Here is a 22,247-nt window from a genome sequence, read left to right as displayed (position 1 = left end):
TGGGCAGAATTTACCCACAGATGCAGCTGTGTTTTAATTTAATCAAACAACACACTGTTATTCCAGGTGTGCACCTGGGTACTGCCTTGAGGAAGGTGTGTCACTGTGTAGCAAAAAGGACAATATTTTTGAACTTGCAGAGATCCAGCAGAAGTGCATCAAGCTCTTTAGCTTGGAGAAGAGTCTTCAGGTTTTCTCCATAGTGCCCTCATTGTTTGCTCAGGCTAGAATAACCTCTGGAAAGAGAGGGCTAATATTTCCAATAGTTTTAAAACATTAATGCAAATATTTTCTTCACACTCCTAATTTAGAAAAATGAGTTGATTTATATTTTCAATAATATTTCTTCTTATTTACCCTAGAAGGCAATCACTTACTGAGGTCATGGTTCTGCACAGTTCTCCGTGTGTTCGGATCTCTGCATCTCTGTGGTGTGATGTTGAAGGGACTTCTTTGGGGCATTTGTGGAACCACATATATTTACTGATGCTGATCTACTGAGATAAAGTGGATTTAAATGACTCATTGCAACTGTTAGACAATGGCACCTTTATTGGCAATTACAATTTTATGTTCTTCCCTGAGTATTTCACTGATTTTAAATAGTGTGTACACAATGGTCAGACTTTTTAGGTGCCAAAAATTATTACTTAGGTCATTTGTTGGGTCAATGGAGAGGGATAAGTGTCTTCAGAAAGTCTATTACCTTTTTCAGGAATTTAGTAGTTTCCTTGGGAAACCTGGGAGCTATTCTGGACAAACTGCGTGCATGGTCCATTTTCCAGAAACTGCTATGGTTCCACAGCCAAGGTTCTGCTTGCTGTTTCTGGAATTACCACTATTGAGGTCAACCCTGATGTCCTTTCACTTTTCTAGCAGGTTTGCAGGACCCAAGTGGGTCAAGCCCTGAGCAGCAGGGTTGGTGCCCAGAGGTGACCTTGTGGTGGCAAGAGATGCAACCAGAGGCCTCCTGGGGCCCATTCCCCCTTGAGTTACTCTGTGATCCTATGATTTCTCTGCTTGCATATGTGAGAAGTATTGCTCAGTTGAGCAGCTAAATTTTAATGCTCTGCTTACTGGGCAGAATAGTAGCCAGCGTCCACAGGAGCATACTGACTTGTGGATCCCTAAATCTTGAAGCGAGCTGCAAATCATTCATGTGAGAACCAAGCTCGGACTACCCTGGCAATACGTCTCTGGCTGCTGTGTTTAAAGGTTCTTTGTATGTATGTCAGTGTAAAATACTTAATTCTTTTGTAGCAATCTCTTTTTCTGGAAGAGCTATCATCCTCCGGTGGATCAATTTGTCTAAAGGAATGTAATCTATATTTACTTTGCAGTAGGTACTGTAGCTCTCAACTCTGCTTTTAGCTGATTCAGCTCCTATTCAGCTTACTTTGACCTCAGAAATATTCCCTGCTAACTGTCCTCCTGTTCACTCCAATTTGTACTGCCTAAATGCTTACTGCTGAGTGTCCCTCTGGCCATTTTGAAAGGTGTTTCATCACACTACAATAAACGTGAAATACTGATGCACTCAAAACAGCAAAAAAGGAGAAAAAAGAAGCAGCTGTATATCGACATGGGACCGGACAGGGGCATTTATTACACTTTACTTTCATACCATTGTCTACCTTTGGCAAAGGAAGACTCTAAGTGTCCCTGGTGGTCCAAGCCAATCAATACTACACAGGAGTTAAATTAGACCTCAAGTCAAGCACATCTCTACCTTGGCTGAGATACCTCCAACCTAAAGTCCCTGGAAAATTTACATTTTTCCACTAAGTTAACCAATAACAGAGTGAAATGAGTGAGAAAAAAACAGCTGTCTAGCCTGCATCTTGCATTATTATGAAAGGGATGTTGTCCAAACAGCAGCTAAGGTGCCTTATGAGAAAGGCAAGCAGGCTGGTGTCTAAGCAGAATGGTAGTTATCAGGTACATTAAGTAACAATAATAAAATAAAGAGCTAGTAGGCGTGTAATAACATTTTCAAAAGGTATTTTCTATGCCTGTTGTTAACCTGAAGGTGTGGGGCTTTTTTTTTCTCCTTCTCCTATTCCTGTAGTAGCTAAACTGGCTTTTATTGTTTACACATGTGCAGAGGTTTTAATAACATTAATAATAATTGCATTTATCCATGAGTGTAGAATACACTCACTCAATTTAGGTCCCTAATTCAGAGACCTAAAAGGAAAGGAACCCCAGTTGTCTTAGTGTTTTTATACTCAAAGTTCTCAAGACTTCAAGCACGTATGAGACCATAGGTGTAAACTTATGGGATCAAAACAAGCATTTTCAAAATGACAACAGTGTTTTCATTCTATTTGGTTATAAAGCAGATTAAGCTAATTCAGGGCCTGGATGGCTGGAGAGATAGGTCACGTGAAACTCCTGTGTCGACAAATCCCTCAAAAAATACTCAGAAAAACTGTTGTTTTGCACAATCACTTCTAATAAGAGGTCCACATTTGTTAGAGTCCCACTTAGGAGCATTTATATATATATATATATACATATTTTAAAAAATATCCATGTACTAATAAACTGGTAATTTAACTGCCCATAATCCTTGAATAATAATAGAAAAGTAATAAAGCAAACAAACAAACAAATAAATAAAAACTCAGAAAAAAAAACAAGGAAGTGCAAATAAGCACGATACCTTTCACTAGTGCTACTATATTATTTTGTCTTAAGAGCTAGATATTTCATTCAGCAGGAGTTAAGGCATGATATAGGGGCTTAATCTGTGCACACTTTATTATTTCAATAATTTGAAATGCATTCTTCAGATGCCAACTCCTTACTTCAAACTGGGACATTGTGAATAAGCACATCTACATCTTTTAAAAAGCTCTGGTTGGTTTATTTCCAAAAGAGCCCTTTACAACCTATTTGGTGGTGGGAAAAACATATCTTTAAAATGAAGCAGGTAAACCTTAACCTGCCAGATGTCTTCTTCATGTGAGCAATTTAAATTCAATTTGTGGCAGAAAATACAGGCAACTTCTAGATCAATAGGCTGCATTGAGCAGAGCTGACACACAACACCTGATACATAGCCAACCTGGCTGGGCTCTTATTGCTCCTACCTGAGGGAATTTCGCTGGCTTTTATCACACGGTAAAATCTCCCAGGATTACAGGTACTTAAAGCTAATTAGGTCTGCTCTGTTGCCCTCCATTTGAATGCCCTCTGTTTCCGCAACAGCCAGTTTACTTTCCTATTTCAGGGAGATAATTGTGGTGGCACACTCCAGCGAGGTAAAATGATAGCCTTGTGCAAACACCCACCCTGTGTGCCACTGTCTCTACCTCGCAGGAGCAGGGAGGTGATGAGATAATAGCCGGAACAATTGCCTCTACAAGTTTACCTTATTCACTTTCGGTGCTTTTGTCGGATGTCTGCCTTCAAAGATGTAATTATGTGATTAGAAAGAAGAGGCTGTAAACAAACAGGACTTTTCCTCTTCCCCAGCCATGGGAAGCCAGGCATGTAAATCCCCCAGCCTCCCTCCTCCGGTACCTGCACCTCGGCATGGGGAAGGCAGCCTGGGAGGTGCGATGTGCATGCACATCAATGCTTCTCTCCCTCGATTTCAGAATGGTAACAACACACAAGTTATCAATGCAAAAATCATTCTCCGTGCACATACGTTTAACCAGGGTTCAGAGTGAAATTTGATCATTGCCGAGATTTGCAATAATTATTGTTATATGGAGGGCTAAGTGCTGGAAAAAAATGGAATTCTTATTTGCCATTTAACAATTCCCCCTTCTATCTGTGAGATCTGATTCCCCCATTATTGTTTCCTACAAATATCCCAGATACTTATAAATATTCTATTGCAATGAATTTTATATGACCCTTCAGTTCTAACAGCGGAAGCTACATTTTGAACTTAACCTAAAATCCAGTTCAGTAAAGCCAATTTTTGAATGTAACCTTTCTTCCAAGTGGTAAAGACAGTAATAAAGTCACTCATTACTGCTCAAGTCCCTCTTGACATATGATTAATCCATCTCAACCCCCCCAGCTGAAAACCCAGAAGCAGCAAATTTGCCCTTCCTGCATGCACAATGTGTAGAAGGAGAGCATCATCCAGCACTCCCCAACTGGGTGTAACCCCAGAAATCTGCATTGCAGGAAGAGCAGCACAGCTGTAAACCTGGGAGAGCCCCACAATGGGCTGGGTGTGATGAAGTCCTCTGCTTCATTTTCCTTTACTTGGCCCTGTACCTCATCTCTCACTGTACAGCATCATGTAAGATGTTGTAAGATTTCATGTAAGAAAAGAAGGAAATTAGAGACTGGGACAGAGTCTGAGTGACAATTGGATGGTCTCCTTTCTTTGCATCTTTATGAGAACTCCCAGTTGTCCAGACTTCACATACCATCAAGGAGAAGTGGGATGGAAGGATTTATGGAGATGTCTACCCCAGCCTTGTGGTTCAAGCAAGACTATCACCAACATCAGAGCAGGCCAGCCAGAGCTTTCCCTAGCTGAGTCTGGATAACTTTCAAGGACAGATCCCATACTAGAGTTATATTATATATATATATGTATATGTGTATATATATATATATATTTTTTTTTCCATCCCTACTATTCTACCTGAACTTAGAATCATAGAATATTCTTATTTGGAAGGGACCCACAAGGAAGTTGGCTGGTTACCAGTAAGGAATTCTTTAGTGAAGAAAGACCAAAACAAAGGTAAATAAAAAACATTTTATCACATCCAAATCAATATTCAGATACAGTTTCATACAGCTTTACAAAGACAGAAAGGTAAAGAAATGAAAATAAATCCATATAAACCCAGAACTTTTAAAGCAGCTATTAAGCTTCATTGTAGCTAATAATTAGCCAGAGAATTATAATTCTTTCATACTTCTTGTGATCTGAAATTCCCATCACTAAAGGCAGTCTGGTTGCCCTTTGAGGGTTATGCAGACTCAGAGAGGTCTCTCTTTCCTCTCATTCAGATAACACTGCCAGGAGCAGATCTGGATCTTCTTTTCTCCACATTGTTGTGGGCCATCTCTCATGAGGGGCTTGTGGATGCCCCTGGGGCCCTCTCTGCTGTCACGTGCAGGCTGCACCCTTACCTGCTGCCCTTACCAACATGCTGGGAGACCTTAACCCCATGGGAAAAATAATATATTTTTTTCAGACATCAGACCCCAGATGACAAATAAATATGTATGCTGACAGCTATGCTTTGCAAGGACATGTAAATAAGATTAATATATGCCTCTCGTTACAGCCTTGGGGTAAGCGAAGTGGAAAAAAGGCACTTTGGGGTGATTAAAGGCTTGAGATACAAAGATATCAACTTATGTTTTAGAGACATCCACACATAAGACTCCTGGAACTAAGATTTTGGAAAAACAAAACAAAACAAAAGAAAAGAAAACAAAACAAAACTACAATAAGTCCTTTATGAGACTATGGCATTTTCCAATAAATGATGCCATCATCCTAAGGAAATTGTAAAGTAGTAGCTCTGAGTACAAAGGAGATGTTAAAATAAGAGCTAAAATAAAGTTATAAGCAAGATACAGTATTTAAACTGGTCGTTGACCTTTATGTACAATCAGAAAAAAAAGTTGAAAAGCTCTCAGAAAGCCTGAACTCAAGCAGCTATAGGCAGGTTCACTGCAGTCCTGAAAGCAGCCCTATAAATTGAAGCCATGTCTTCCAGCATCAACATGAATTATTAAATGCCATATTTGTGTCCTCCTTCTCATAGCTAGCCTAAACGAAAACTGAATTTCTCAAAACACAAAATAAAGGAGTTATGACTCTAGGAAAGGATGTGGAAAAGGCTAAGAATTAGAAATAGTCTGTTTTATATATATATATATGTAAAATATCCATCATTATAAGCATAGATTCAGTCTAAAAATGTTTATAGTAAAGTTGCCATCATATAATCATTACCTGTCCCTCTGTATATCTGTAGAGACTACCACTAATTGTAGCAACTGCATATTGATATTAGATGAAAATATGCTTGAATAGACTGTAAGCTGAGTATACTGAGAATAAAGTGGTCCTCTCATGTGCTTCCTTTCATAATAATTCTTCAATATATGGCACTATCCAAACTCTTTATTGGATATAAAATTAAGTTTCTGACTGTTTTTCCCACAAAGTTACAAATCTACTGTGCAATATCCTTGTGACTAAACATTACTTCTCTTGTTTTACTGACCAGAAATGCTGAAGTATAGAAAGATTAAGATCAAACTGAGTGCCCAAATCAAGACATTTTCAGTGTAGCTGGGAGATTTACAGATCTCGAAATGGTCAAAATGAGGGGAACTCATCACCTCTATATAGGGACAAGGATACACACTGCTTTCTTGTAGAAACGGACTTAATTGACTTGCTGGCCTTCACTTACAACCTCTGCACAGGCAGGACCCAGTTTTCCGGAGTGCCGTTCAACCTCCTAAATGGTAACAAACGTTTGTTCCTCTCGTGGTTCCCCATCACATTGATTGCAGACCTTCCGAATTCTGCAACAAATGAAGCAGACCCTCTAAACATAGAATCTGTTTTACCTGCACTGTCCAAAAAGATCTGTGGCAATTAGTATGTGATCTTGTAATTATTTGCCTATCATAACACATATCCACTGATCCAGCAAATCTCTTAAAAAGGTGCTTAAGTTCAGCCAGTCATTTCAAATCAAGCTTCTTGAGCAACCTTGACATTGGAATGATGTAAGTGAATTAATTTTCAGCCTTGATGTAGCCTTGAGGTAGTCTTATTTTCATGTTTTCCTGTATTTTTTACACGATAAACAGGGATAAGAATATTTCAGATGCTGCATCACATGGTACCATACTGAACCAACCATGGGTCTTGAACAGAACTGGAAAATTTAGAGCCACAGAAGAGCTTTGCTCCTGCCCACCTGTGGCTTCTTGGCCTTTCTCATTTTGTTTCCAGCTCCCCAGTCCCTTCACCATACCACTAATATCTCCTGAATATTTCCCAGCTTCTTGTCCCTTCCTGGGTAGTGCAGTGGTTCTGATAGCACAGTTCCCCCAGCACTAAGAGGAGTGAACCATGCCCCCTGCTTGTGAAATCTTTTGTGAATCTAATTGCAAATTCTGAGCATGTTCGGAGGCCTATGGCTTGGCCATGTTGGGGTGAATTTTCAAGGGAACGGTAAAAGAGTGCAAGTCTTTGGCATTACAAACATTGTCCTTGTAGGACCCAACATCTAGAGTCAACGCAGTGGGGCACCAGGGCTTTTCAAAAACTAAAGCAATTTTTTAGAATAGGGAAATATTTTAGGAAAAGGAGCTATCTTTTATTAGACCAATTAAAATGGCTGAATAAAGACAACAGGCTTTGGGCATGTAGACCTTCATTACTTTTGAGCTTCTTTCTGACCAAGTTGTGTACCTGACACACTAACAGCACTGTGCTATAATGTCCTAATGTGCTAAAAATAGCTTATTTTCCCTACTACCAATCTGAAAAAAATGGTTAAATTGTTTATACTGAATTCTTCCAAAAATTAGCCCTGACATAAGCGCTCAGGATTCAGCCAGAGCAATTACAAGTTTGCAAAATCGTAAGTGACAGAAAACAGGGCTTTATACTGGAAGGAGTTAGGCATCCTTACGTACACATGCAGGGAGAGGGAGAAAAAAAAAAAGAAAACGAGAAGCAGAGAGAACATATGTTGTAGACAATCCTGCCTCCTGTAAAACTGCTGTTGAGTGAAGTAACCTGTTTAAAAACAATGTATTCCTCTAACTACAGCCACCTGGCTTGTAATTATAGTCCTCATTAGAAACTGCTACAGGTCTTGAGTGATTAGTTATTGTTTATAAACTGTTCAACTGTAGACCACCTGTTTTCATATACTGCTGCACCTTCTTCTTGCCTTGCTGCATCATATCTATTAATAGAAAAGCACCTGTTTCCTGACAGTGCAAAACCAGAGATAAACGCGTATATATAAGCAGCTGGGGGAAAGGTCTTTGTGAAGGGCAACCAAATATATTTGTTGCTATTAGGCTGTCTCTAATCACAGTTATAGCGTTTGATGAAGTTGCCCTGCCTTGCTCGTAGACTCCCCAGTAAATGACGTGGTGCTGTTGGAGAACATTTATAATCAGTCCTCAAGAGATTGGGAAATCCAGACAAATAAAACATTGGACTTGAATCGAGGCACTAATTGTTAAGGAGTTAAATGCTCCTACATACAAAGCACCCATCATGACAGGAAAGGTGAGGGGCATAATGCGCAGATGCAGGAGGTGAGGCATGAATGCTGCTTGCCTTAAATAAACCCAAGCATCACTGCGGCCCCACTGGCAAAGGCAAAGAGGAGGCACTGAATTTCTTAAGGCGATTCAGTCATGTAGACAGCAAACTCATGCTACAGTTAAAATATTTAGAGACAAATTCAGCTCTGACTCACACTGACTTCAGCTTATTTATTCCCAAGCCCAAACAGTGTAACTGAGAGCAGAGTTTGGCCCCCAAATCTCCAAACTATAAATAATTATCCCATCAATAGATTTCACCTATTACCACAAGTGACATACATGACTTTTATTTATTTTTAAAGGACTGAGACCTCTACCTGTCTTTGAACTAAGAGAGCTCTGTCTCCAAGGCTGGGCAGATGAGCGGAGAGGCAGAGCTGGAGGTGCAGCCCTGGAGCCAGTGGCACGGTGGCAGCTCCGTACCAAGCAGCCGGCTGCATACTTGCAAGCTCGGCTGGCCAGCTCTGCTTCTCCAAAGGGAAATGTGCCCCTTGCAATAGGTTTTTGGAGCATTTTACAACCACAATCCATGGTCAGGAACTTGGAGAGGGTTCAGGTGATGTGGAGGCAGCAGTGGCTGCCACACTCTGATGGCAACAGTGGGAGGTGCGACCTTTCTAGCTCTCAGGAGCTGTTTTAGGCACTCATGGCCATGCCTTAACCCTCCTCCAGTGTAACTGTGGTGGTATGCCAGTATGCAACAGCACAGCCCGCTGCTATGGGCCTCCCCACCAGCTAGAGTTGTGTTTGAGAATCCCCAGGCTCCCTGGGCACTGGCTTCTTACAAACCAGACCAAGAGCTATCTGCACGTGACCCTTAAGTGCTCCCCAGAAACACAATAATTATTTTTCTGATGAGGGTTGTTGGGATTTGCTGATCGTCCTTAGGGACACGTTATTGCTCATAGGCTGTTGGTTTTGCTTACTCATTTATTGGGTAACTGATAGTTTCCAATATGAGATGGCACACTGGGAAAAATAGGGGATACCACAGTCTCGATGTAAAGCCAGGAAAGTTTTCTGCATTAAGACACAGTGGCATGATGAACAACCTAGTCATCACCCTGTGCTCCCACACAGCAAATGTTAGGCACCTGTGCATAGCAGTGATTCATCTTATCAGTTGGTTATTCACAACTGAATATGTTCCCAGACCTAACTCTCTGTATTTGTCCGTCTCACATGCTCCTTTGCTCACTGTCCTTCATCAGGAAAAAAAGAAAACTTTGGGAGTTTAAAGTCATCAGTATTATGCAACTGGATCGAGGAGAACATATTTCTCTACTCAATATTTAAATGATAGCATTTGTTCCCCATCAATTCTGCAAGGATTCTGCAAACCCTATCCTCTAGCAGAACCTCAGGGTGTACAGCAACAAACATGTCCACCCTAAGTCTCCCAAGCACATTGAACCAGTGAAGGTTTTAAATGTGTTTGGCAAAACGAATGGCAAATAATTTGGTATCTTAGAGATTCAGTTGTGGGACTGAGATTTTTCTGGGTATAGGATCATCATAATCCATCCTCTCATTGTTTTTTCAGCTGTAATCGTGTGATTGTGTTGAAACCTATAGGCTATAAAGTGTTGACAGTGGGGCTAAGCTTTTGTTTATTTATTTATTTATTTATTTATTTTCAGGCATATGTTAATGAGACACATTTTAGATTTTAGTATTGTAGAATTTGTATTTATTTCCTCTTCCAAATATGGAAAGAAACTGTTGCAATGTCAACTAATTGTGCTAGAATGGTTGATAAAAATAATAATATTAATAATAGTTGCCCCTTTAATGTCGTATTCTAGGTTTTCTGCTAGCATTTTGGTAGAGCATTTTGGTATCTAGCAATAAAAGCATGTAAAAAACAAAACCTAACAAAAGACTAAAGGGTTACAGAGCAGCACAGGGGTCTCTTTTTAAAGTGACTAGCCCAGTTGATTTCAATAAGAGTTTGGAAAATAATCAAAAGTTTCAGTTGTGAAGAACTGGCAATAGGGTCTGCAGGAAGCACAGATCTTCCTTGCCCAGTGGGTTACCGCGTGTTTGGAGAAATCAGAACTTTTCTGAGCTGGTGCAACCTCTCTCTTTGAAATCTTTTGCTTGCTGTTTCTTTTTTAAAGGTGTTAAAGAAATATGACTGTAATTAACAACTGACAAAAATATCTGGGCTTGAACTGAAGTGGGAAATCACAGAGGTTACTTATTTCCTCATGCTTTTACCATTTGTTCTCTTTTCTTGAGGAAGTTGAAAGACCTGAGGTTCAAACTTAATAAGGCCCCATGCCGTTTCTAAGAGTATTTACAACATGCAAAAAATAAGCCAGTGCATTTCTTATATTTAAATTTGTTTTCAGTCATCTGAGCTATTACACAGTATGCCTTCCCTAAACCTTTTGTGACAAGCAGTAAATGTTTCTCAGACAAGGGAAAGAATGATATGTTCAACTACTCTAGCTGCTTGAGCCCAGGAAAGCGACAAAACATTGGTATGCGAGCAATCCCCATGTCCCAATTTGCTTCAACATCACAAAAATGGAGCTGCCTCCAGCTTGTGGTTTGTGCTGAAAATATGTACATTTCAGGGTAGCCCATGGAGCACCCCATGAGTGGGTGGTGGGAGCTACCTTTGACAGCTGAAGCTTCGTATTGCTGTGGAGCAGACAACAAGGTAGTGTTTATTAACTACAATTACTTAAAAATTTCTATGATCTGCCCTAAGGCCCTTTGGTTCAATGGGAAGGTTTACTTTTCTAGCAGTGGGGATTGAGCTGGATTCCTCTGAGTACTATTCATATAATAACTTCTCTAGAAACTATCAGTTCAGTTTTAGCAAGATTAAAATCTAATGTCTGATGTCTGATAGCTCGGTGTGTTGTGGAAAGAACGAAAAGAGACCAGATCCCTGAAAATATCTGGACGCAGCAGCTGAGAGCTCTTCAGGGCCATGGATGAAAAGCAAACTCGTCAGTGCTGAGCTTTGTGTGTGTGATAACCATGCAAGCCTAAATGAGATCTTTTAATATGTCCTCACGTCTCCTAAGTAAACAACATTACAGAAACTTTCCCAGTGAAACTGTCTTTTGGATTACTTCTAATTCTGGATAAACTTTATCTTTTCAAGCAAATACACATGGAAAGAAAGCCTGAAGGTCTTCGTGACACTCATTAGTGTTCTTTGGACGTCATATTGGGGAAAACTATTATTTTATTATTATTCCTTTTGCAAACAAACGCTAGCACCTACAAACACCAAATACATCCAAGTCCACATGGTCACAGAACCGCTGGAACGCTGATGAGCCATTTCACCCAGTACTCTACTGAGTCACTGTAAAAATAACCCCACCAAGAACAGATGACCAGCACTCAATTTTATGTCAATCTCTCTCTCTCTTTTTTTATTTTTCATTAAAAATCTAAAAAAAAATACTCCTTAATGGAAATTTGCAGATCAAGAAGGGTTCTTAGTTGGAAGATCCAAGTCATTATTTGAAAAAACAAAAACAACAACAACAAAACACTGTTACATGTGCACATGTTCACCATGGAAACCTTGGAAAAAACATAAAGATGAATCATTTTTAAACTGAGTGGGCACAGAGTGGTGCGAAGGGTCCTGTTTGCCAGCCTGAGCTAAATAAGAGCTGCTCACCATTTTTGCAGGACACTCGACAGGGAACATGCCACGGGCTCACCATGGCCGATGTCTCATTGCCATGTACATGGCATCTGGATGATGTGCAGTAGAGTGTTAAGAGCCAAAATATGCCTGCCCACCGCTCCAGGGCTGCCAACAGTGATTATTTTTTCTCATAATATCATGTTTTTTAATGGGCTGAGTGAACTTCCAGCCACTGGCTACTTATACAGCTGCAATGGGGCTGTGTTTAAGTTAATTCCTTTGAGAAGCATAAAGAAAAAAAAAAAAAAAACACTAATAACTTCTATCAGGCATTTTAGTGTCCACCTTTTCTTCCTCTTCTTTTTCAGGATTTGTCTTTATTACCAGTATCTTGGCCAGAAGGGCTCTGAGCAAATCTGACTGCTTGCAAGAGTTTCTTTAGAAAATGCTTGCATTTTCTTTAGAAAAGACGACAATTTATTTTCTCATTTTTTGTTATACTAGGAAAAAAAAATGCTCTCCACATTCTTGCTACATTCTTCAGTCGACCACATTTATTCTTTTCTTCTTCGTATATTCATTTAAATGTCTTAGTATCCAAGAACCATTCAGCTTGAAATTTCTATCCTGAAAGCTACCTGAAAAGATCAAAGACCCATGGATTCAGATAAGAATCCAAAATATTGTATCTTCTATCACTCATATGACTTCTTGTGGATATAGATTCTCCAGCCTTGGTGTGATTCCAGACTGGAGACTGATTTTTAAAGTGGCTCAATATACTTTGATATTTATCACCTCAGTTGTTTCCAGCAATATACAGAACAACATGTGCACAGGGATCTGTAGATCTGTAGGTATTAGACACTCAGAAAAAAACAATCCTTGCATGGCTTTAGAGTACAACTACCAGTTTATTCTTTCAGACATCCAACTCTACAAACTTATTTGCAGGTTTTCTATCATTTGCTCAGCTGGCAAATATTACAAGGGGTTACACAGAGATAAAGGTTTTCCCAGTCTCCAGGCATCAGTCAAAGACAAGAGGTCCTACATTCCAACACTTAGACTGCATTACTGTTCTTTCTCGCTCTGTGGTTGTAGATGACCTGTGACTGTGCCCAAACCCCCGAAATTTTGAAGCAGAAGGTTAAATACCTTGTATATTTTTATATTGTCCACAGACAACCTTGTATATTGTCCACAGAGTTATACTCTTATTAATTTAATTTAATTTACTCACTTTTGGACCTCACTTTTATTTTTGGACCTTGTGCACATTTACCATTATTCTGATTTAAGGTCTAGACATCCACACCTAGATGACACATTCTTTGTTTTATATTTTAATTATTGAACAAAAATTTTCTTTTGAAAGATGAAAATTAAAGTAAAAGTTAAGAAATTATGAGACAGTAATTTCAAAAAAAACCATGGCAAACAGTTCCCTTCATGTAAGTGTTGCTTACATCCAGAAAACCAGGTGTACCATCCCTTTTATGTTGGGATATCTCTCATTGAATGCAAAGGGAGATTTTATTTGATTAAAAGGAAGCTTGGACCACACCAGAAATGAAGAACAATTAATTCTCTGTGTAGTGAAATCAATGATTTTTTTTCTATGGATTTGTGATCTGAGTTTGAATTCCTGGTTGTTTTCTTTGATGTCTATCAGGGTTGCATTTACCCTCTACTTTTCCCTCAGCTGGGATTTAGTGTGATCTCCCCTGTTGACCTATTTTTATGAAACATATTAGTATAAATGTGTTTTAACCAAAGAGTGAATTTAAGTGGAGAGGAAAATGCTAACAACTAGTTTCCCTCTGCTTAGGAAAATTGACAAAACAATTTAAACAAAAAAGGGAATAAAAGAGGTTAGGATCTTTCAGAAGCGGTTCATACTGTCAAAACTGAATGAAAATCAATCATTAATCATTCCTTACAGAAGTAAGACCAGGACATGCCATATAGCCCTGTGTCCTCTCTCTACCTGTGGCAACTGGTAGGTGCTTACAGGAAAGGTCTGACTTAGGTCAAGGTATCCTGGGATGTTCCCACTCAACCCTGAGCTAGAGGGTCTATCTGTATACTTACTTTTTATAGCTTCTTGTGGACAGTTCTATGAGTTTTCCAAGTTGTTCTGTGAAACTATAAAACTTTTGGCTTCTACTATATCCTAGTGACTCCACAGTTTAATTATGTACCATTTAAAAACATTGTTTTCCTTTTTCTTGGTACCATATTCAGTGAAAATGCAAACAGAAACAGCATGAAAATAAGGACCTTTGTATTCTCTAATCACATTGTACCTGTCAGAATAACACCTGAAGGCAGGGAGCTGAACTAACAAAGACCCATATGTCCCATATGTTCACTTTCATGAGAGATCTCACAAACAGTCCAATTGTCACTATACCTGTTTGACCTTTTAAACTGCTGGGATGGATGAGTGACTGAAAGTCTCATGAACAAATGACTGTAGTCTTAGAGAATGTCCTTTGGCCTTCCATTTGGTTTTGTGTTTATCTTTTTCACATCTTCAAGATTTTAACTGCTTGGAAGAGGGGCAGCCTCCATTTGTCAGCTTCTACACCATGACTTCTTTCCATCTTGCAAGGGTTTTCAGTTAAATAATTCTTTTTAAAGACATCTTAGGGAGGGAACAACAATAAACTCTGCTATCAAACTAGGAGATGAAAAAAACCTGAGGTTTTTTTTTTTTTTTTCAGGTAGTATAAGTTCTGAATTTCTGTAAGCTCCTGTACGTGTAAGTAATTTACTTTGAAGTTATTTTAAGCATATCCTGATAGGAATTAAAACTGGAAACAGCTGAATTCCAGCATTTATAGATAAAGTCAGTATTCATTTATAACATATAAACATGGTAAAACAAACATAAATCAATTTTGGACATTTGCTTTACCGCATCATCTACTTCAGACTCTCTTGATGGTTTAAGCCAGAATATCCAAGTGAGCATTTGTTCCAGTAGTTTCTAACGGATGATAACTTGCAAAGCCTTGGTTGGTCACTGTTGTGTGAAAGACACCTAACTTTCCTGTGAAAGTGCTTTTTGTGCCCAACAAAAACTATTTGTGTGAGGCAGCTTATTCTGTCTGAACAGTGCTTACTAAGCACAGAGCGATCATTGAGGTGGTGTATTTCAATGCTATGACATTTTTAGATGGAGAAAAACTACTTTAGCTAATTTTAAAAAAATATTTATTGCTTCCTACTGTCTCTCTAGAGAAGGATATGAAATTTTCTTTCATATTATCATTTGGAGTATTGCCAGCTGTTGCCAACAAAACAGATCCTTTTGCATCCATTTCTGTAAGGGCTTGGAGCCCCAAAGTTGCTGAGCCCATGCACTCCCTGTACAGGAGAATACCATTTCTTCCAAATTACATACGCATCTTTACAGGCTACAGTCTTTATGGAGACTTTTCCCAGTTATGCCCCAAATTATCTGGTCCATTAAAAAAAATTCACATTAGACATTCCTTACTTATCTCCATGAGATTATATGATGCATGCTACAATTTTCCTGAAGGTGCTCACATTTCTGATTGGTTTATTAATTTGTGTTTATTGTAGGTACTGTGGTATAATGTTTTATCTTAATTAGTATTTTTATGCCCACTATATTAAGTACGTATGTGGCCAGTTTTTTATGCTGCATGTCTTTCTACTGCAACTAAGGTTTAGTGTTTTACTTCAAGATGGAAAATTTATAATCAAATTAAAAGTAATTACATACACATTTTGCTTTAAAACCAAACTATATTGTATTAGCATGAGATAATGCATTAGGTTCAAATCCATAAGTTCTTAGATTGGTAAAATTCCTGTTGACCTCTGTACGATATCAACCAGCTTTAAATTCTTTGGATAAAATATATATTTTATTTTTCCTTGCAGAAATAAAGCTTAATCTTTGGCACTTATTACAAACACTGGTTCATCCACCTCTTTTTAATAAGAGATTTTTTGTTAGTTTAAGACTGGTAAAGAGGCAAAATCTGTACATTCTTTCAGAGTAACTCTTTAGTGTTTTAGATGTGAAACAAGATTCTATTACCTAGTGTCATTCTCAAGAAGTATTTCACTTCTTGAGTGAGTCCCTTAAAATCAGGTCTGATAGGATTAGCAAAGGAAAAAAAAGCGCTGCTTTTTTGTTGCTGTTGACATAAGCAATTTGGGCTTTGTGCTCATTGGTTCTTCATTGATTCTTCATTGTCCTCTCCTCTCCTCTCCTCTCCTCTCCTCTCCTCTCCTCTCCTCTCCTCTCCTCTCCTCTCCTCTCCTCTCCTCTTTTTCTCCCTGGAATATGTATTTCTGATCTGTAAAGAAGTGAGATTTGTTTTAATCTGAAATTTTAATGCTTAGAAAATCATACTGCTTTTCACTGTATATTGTTCATTTTCTACCCTCCAAACTAAGTTGCCTGTTGACTATACCTTCCTGGAGTAAGGTCTTAAATTTGGATAATTCCAAACAGTTAAACATAGTTACCTTTAATTGTCCAGAAGAGAAGTATTTCAACATTATGTCCTTAGTTTTAAACGTCCTAGCTTTGACATCTGCTGCTTGAGCTTGACACACTGCATTTGCATTCAGCAAAGGTTGATGCAGAAGCACTTTAGTTTGTAAGCCAACAGTTCAGTTTACAATGAGGAGTGAGCTGTAAATTACCCACCACTGAGTTGCTGAGTCACTTGAACACTTCAGACTGCTCTAAATGCAAGATCCAGTGGGGCTGCTGAATTATCCTAGGCTGTTTTTCGGAAGATCCTTGTGTCACGATCTCGTTCTAAATATGATTTTTTTTTTCTTGATAAGTATTTAATTTGAGATTTCAGTAGTGAAGAGAATTGAATAGAGACATTTTAAGTGCTTCTTTGTCTATCATTAGAGACACCAAGTGACACGGGAAAGGATAATGAACATAGAAAGAGCCCCCAAAGCACTTTTAGATTGTTTCTTGAGAGTCAGCAGGACAATATTGACTTTGATTAAGCACTCTCTCTGGTCCCATTAGTTTGGCAAACTGTGAAACAAAAGTGAGCTTCCTCTCCAAGTTGGTTTCATATAAACTCTTTTACAACTTCAGTTCTGAACTTCTGTAAAACATCTCTAGTTTCTGTTGTTGTTGTTGTTTTTACCTCATGAAAATATTCTTTTAAGTCTTAAAGAATTCATAATCTTGAACTAACAGAAATTTTTAACAGTATCGAGATGTGACACAAAATTCTTATATTATGTCTCAAAACTTCAGACAAAAGTGAAGATGTGTTTTCTTCTCTTCTTCCAGACAGCATGAGTTTGTGTGTTTTTCATTTAATTGCCAGATTTTAAATCAACAGATTAAGTTTAGACACAATTTTCAGGGGTTGCCAAATATTGTAGCTGTTACAACACCTCTAAAATTGCCTCTCTGTTGTTTACCAGTTGTCAGAAGGTTCTTCCAATGTACACCTTCACTGAGAGTTTTAGCCCTGGCTGCCGTGAGATGCCATATAAAACTTGACAGAGCCTGTACAGATTTTTGATGATAAGGCCTTTAAATGCGTATTTAACCTTCTCTTCTCTTAACAAGAACTTAAGAAAGACAGCAGGTTCTTGTCCCTTTAGACTGTTATTCAGCTGTGTATGGGGAAGGAAAGATATACCGACAAGCCTCGAGTCTCTGTTGTAAACTTCTTTGGTCCATAAAGTGTTCTGGAAGATACCCAAATAGTTTCTATTGTAACTTCCAGTCATTTATTGTTACTTCCAGGTAGAGAAAAACATCACAATTACTCTTTGTTGTTTTTATTTCTAGCAAAAGAGTAAAAATGTGAGAAACATAAATGAACAAAAAGGGTAAAAAAAAAAAAAAAAAGAATAATTCACTCACTCTTAACATCCTTCAAGCCAATTAGCAATAGATCCCAAGAATAGACATCTGACAGATTGGCTGTAGTTGGCAGCATTTTATGTGGCAGTTTGCTGCCACTCTCCTGCTTCACCTGGAAAGTCTGTGAAGAGGTTACATTACTGATCTGACATTGCAGCAGTCCAAGATCTTGTCCATCATAGCTGTTTTTTAAATTAACTCTACTCAAGAAACACCATACGTATTATTTCACATACGCTTGGCACTATATGCCACAAGAAATGTGTTTTAATGCATTGCTAAATATTTTATAATCAGACAATGTATTATCATAAATAAAAATGGAAACTAGGTTATTTCTTATCCCAGTATTATAACCAGAAACGCCCAGGTCATTGTAAGGTGGATTAATTAGTTCAGCTGAGGTGACCAGTCCAAGGTATTAGATATTTTTTATCTCAGTATATCTTGTATTCAAGCTTTAAATGTAATCCATATTAAGGTTTATATCTCCATGTATCTGCTAATTTAGAACGCATGTAAATACAAACACACATGCACAAATAGTCACATATGTGCGCACACACATGAGTACATTGACACACACATACGCTAGGCACACAGACAGTATAGATTTCTACACGAATGTGACATTGATTTCTGGGGTAAACAAATGGTTTTAAGTCTTTACTTGCCCAAAGCTACATCATAATATTCTGCATTTCAAAGTGTCCAAGTACCTTTAAAGTGATGGCTGCAGAGTCCCTCAAGGCATAAAGCAGATAAAACCTTCTTTTAAAAGTATTTTGCTCACCTTTGTAAAAAAAGGAACTTGGGGTTTATTGAGTGCAGGAAAGCCTCATTCCCATAGTAACCAATGCACGGCTGATATTGATCAGTGGAGTCAAAGGCAAAACCTACTGACAAGAATAAAGAGTGACTATTTCTTATCCTCATATGTATTCTTCCTGGAGTTTCTGTAGGTAACCGACACCACAGGCATGGTGCTCTCCCTGGGAGCAGGTGTGCTCGTGGTTGTGTCATTAACACACAACAGGGCTTCTTACCCAGAAATGCTCAGAGTGCCTCAATTTTTGACTCGATCCTGCAGTCTGTTTGCTGGCAACACTCCCCATGATTTCAGAAGGACTTTCCTCGTGCAAGGTGCATACAGAATTGGTCCCTCTGCACAGTTTGTCTTGAAGGAGCATGGCCAGCCTTTGAAATCTCCTCACCATTTTATTTTCTACCTCAATTAATGAGACCTCAAAGGTGTTTAAAGTTCCTTTTCTTTGTTCACCATACTTGTGGCATGTGTGAAATCTGATAAATTAACATTTGCAATCATGCCTGATCTCTCTTTAATGATTTCATTAGGTGTTAAATATGAGGCTTAGCATCCTTTTTATGTTAAGGCATTCCTTTTTGAACTGCAGAACTTCACAGAGAAGATCTTTGAAACCAAGACCTCATGAATTATTAGCGTTCAGTACAAAACATATACATACCTTAAATCCTCATCATGATTAGATCATTCCCAGAATTGACAAGTCTATAAAAATGAAGAAAGGGGACCTGTGAGAGCTGTGCAAGGAAAGATATTTTGTAGAACATGATATCACATAATAAAGAATAAATTCTCTCAAGTCTGATAGTTTTACAAGGTTTTACATACTCCTAGGCAGGTAATAATCTTCCTTAGGTTTTCTGGACTTACAAAGAGCTTTAATTTTTTTATTATTTTTTTTTTTTCTGACAAAACTGTTAGATAACAACTGAGCCAAAATTAAATAACCCCAAAAGTTCCTCTCTAATCCCTTCTGTGCATGCTTAATGTTTCATTCTCCCACTTCAATTATGCCATCTGCATTATGTCTTTCACTCCCCACTCGAAAAGTTGTTAAAATGAAAAACCTCTTTCAGAGTGTCACAGCTCCATTATGCAGGCCTATACCTGTGCTGGCAGCATGCTCTTCTTCTCACCTCATATTGCCTTTTGCCTGGGAAAGAGATCCCCGCGGTGCATATCAAACTGGAAACTGAAATGAAATTAAGTTGGTATGCTAGAGCTGGAATAGGTTATGATAAATGAGCAGAAAAGATTCTGGGAAGACTTTTGAACTTAGTTCTTTGGGCCAAAAATGATCAAGCCTGAATGGCCAGCCCTTGTCATGTAGACTGAAATCCTAGCCTCGCAAAAATCAATAGCAGGTCTTGACTCTAAATCCTTAATAAGTAAGGTAGCCTGGTTTTCACAGGTGCTAGGAACACACAGCTGTCACCGACTCCAAATACACATTCAGATGTCAAATTATAGGCACCAATTTTAAAATATTGGTTTTAGACCATTTCATTTCCTGTTGTAATCCATCTCAGTACAGGGTGTCATCAAGACTTTTTCTAAGACCTCAGCTGAGAAGCAGATACACTAGACATTTTTGAGAGAACATATTGGATTTCCACTGGAATCAATTCTTCAGACTGATAATGAGTAACACTCACCATGCTTTTATAAATTCTGGAAAAGTTCTTGACTTTCGGAGGACCCACTCAAGAAGATTCACACTGATGACTTTACGATTCTTTGAAGAAGGACAAAGGTATATTAATTTAGAAATAATTTAACAAGTTTTGGAAAGGTGTTTTAAATTTACACCTTCTAAAACCACCTATGTAGGCAGTAGTTTAGTCCTCCATTTCATATCTTTTCATTAAAACCTGTTTTCAGTTTATTTCTAGCTTACAACTGTAACACATAATATGTCAGCCTGACACCCCATATGATTTGAAAATTTTAGGAAGAAAAAAAAATCACATGCATAATATATATTTATAAACATACATATTCTTCAGGTTAAATCATGCACCAAAATGCAAAACCATTTTTCTCTGACTTACAGAACTGTGCTCTGGAGACAATTTTATGTTTAATTTAAAATGGCCGCAATATTCAACATAAAAAACTGACTGTTGTTTACAGCATCTACAGTCACTCTCTTCTCAACAAAAGATGTCATCAGGAGTTTAGTTTTCAGGATTTCTGTCTGTGCTCGAATCCTTGGCTGGGTATTTTCCTTCAACCACATTATCACAATAGACCCGTTACCCTCTGAGCAGCGATCGCTGCATAACAGGACCTCTGGAGCATTTGCACAACAATCAGAAAGGTGCCAGAGAAGGATGTACTGACACAAAACACTGTCCTGGGGACCTTCAGTGCCACTATCTCTAAATGATCCATAGTCATTCGGAAGGTCTCCTGGCACAACTATGATGAGTTTTTTCAAGAAAAAGAAGTCTTCTGTGTAATTCAGCACTATCTTTAAATGCTTTCTTTCACTTCTGGAGCCCTGAGAAGTCAAGTTAGCATGGTTTCTTTTGTGCAACCTGAAGAAATAGCTGTCAGCTCTCCCTCCATTTTTGGAAAGTGGTTTGAAATGGTTTGAAACCATCAAAATGGTTCTTGTAATTCTAAAAATTGTTAAATGAATGATAGGTGGTTATTAATTTACCTTTTTATCTCAGAAGTCAAATCTAAATGCTCTTTTTTTTTTTATGAACAATTTAAACAATTCCCTTCAGTCTCCATCAAAAACTATTTCAGTACAGAAATAAAAAGAAAATTTGAAGCTGAATATCCAGAGAAAGACTCATAAGAACACTGAGCACAGTTGTTGGAGCATTGGCAGTTCATATAGAATAGCAATCTATTGGCCTATAATTTTCCAGCAGATACTAAAGGCCTTCCAGCACTCCCAGATATTCAGCAAATTAAGCACAAATACCACAGATACATCGATCAGAGAAGTGGCTGGCAGAGACCCATATTGCAGCCAAATGTGGTTTTGCAGAACTGTGCTGGAAATTCTGCATGGGGAAAAGAAAGGTGATACGGGACTCTGAGGATGGCAGCCCAGCTCGCCGACATAACATCGAATCTGTGGCATAGCATCAGGAGTCACAGTGTGAAACATCTCGTGAGAGGTGGGAGGAGAACCATCCTTACCCATCAGCAAGGAAGCAGGACCACAATGAGAAATAAGGGCTGGGGAATTTATGGTTTAAAATTTTTCCATGCCAGGAGAAACATATTCCACATTCATAAAGTGGGGTGGTTAGACTATGGACGATATCCTTTTTCTCTGCATTCTTCAGAGTTCTGTAGTGTTATATGGCAACTTTTCAGTTAGTCAATTCAACTTGATTTGTTGATTTTATTTTATTTTATTTTATTGAAACCTCATATGAAATAGACTATACAAGATCACACCAAAGAAAAATTATTTTCTTTTCTTTCTGGTACACTCTGCTTGAAAACTAATTTTCAAGTCCATCCTTTCATGTGCTTTATGGGAGATTAAAATGAAATTAGTTCAGGAAGGATACTGCTCAAGATCATTTTAAGATTTTCCGAAGCTCACCAGCTTGTTGACCTGTAAACCA

General features: G+C 38.3%; 2 long non-coding RNA genes across 4 annotated transcripts in view; one reads left to right on the top strand and one right to left on the bottom strand.

Moving 5' to 3' along the window:
- LOC308197856 overlaps positions 1–22,247 on the top strand; it is a 318,611-nt gene that overhangs the window by 249,044 nt on the left and 47,320 nt on the right. The window lies entirely within an intron of this gene.
- On the bottom strand, positions 16,226–20,741 carry LOC308197765. The gene is made up of 5 exons (XR_013953258.1): positions 19,788–20,741; positions 19,313–19,356; positions 18,619–18,721; positions 17,826–17,946; positions 16,226–16,269 (listed from the first exon to the last, which is right to left on the bottom strand). It is a non-coding gene; the product is annotated as an uncharacterized lncRNA (long non-coding RNA).

Source organism: Anser brachyrhynchus (assembly GCF_964034855.1).
Source record: "Anser brachyrhynchus genome assembly, chromosome: 7".
NCBI lineage: Eukaryota > Metazoa > Chordata > Aves > Anseriformes > Anatidae > Anser > Anser brachyrhynchus.
Note: the sequence above shows the minus strand (reverse complement) of the source record. Positions and strands in the feature narration are given on the sequence as shown.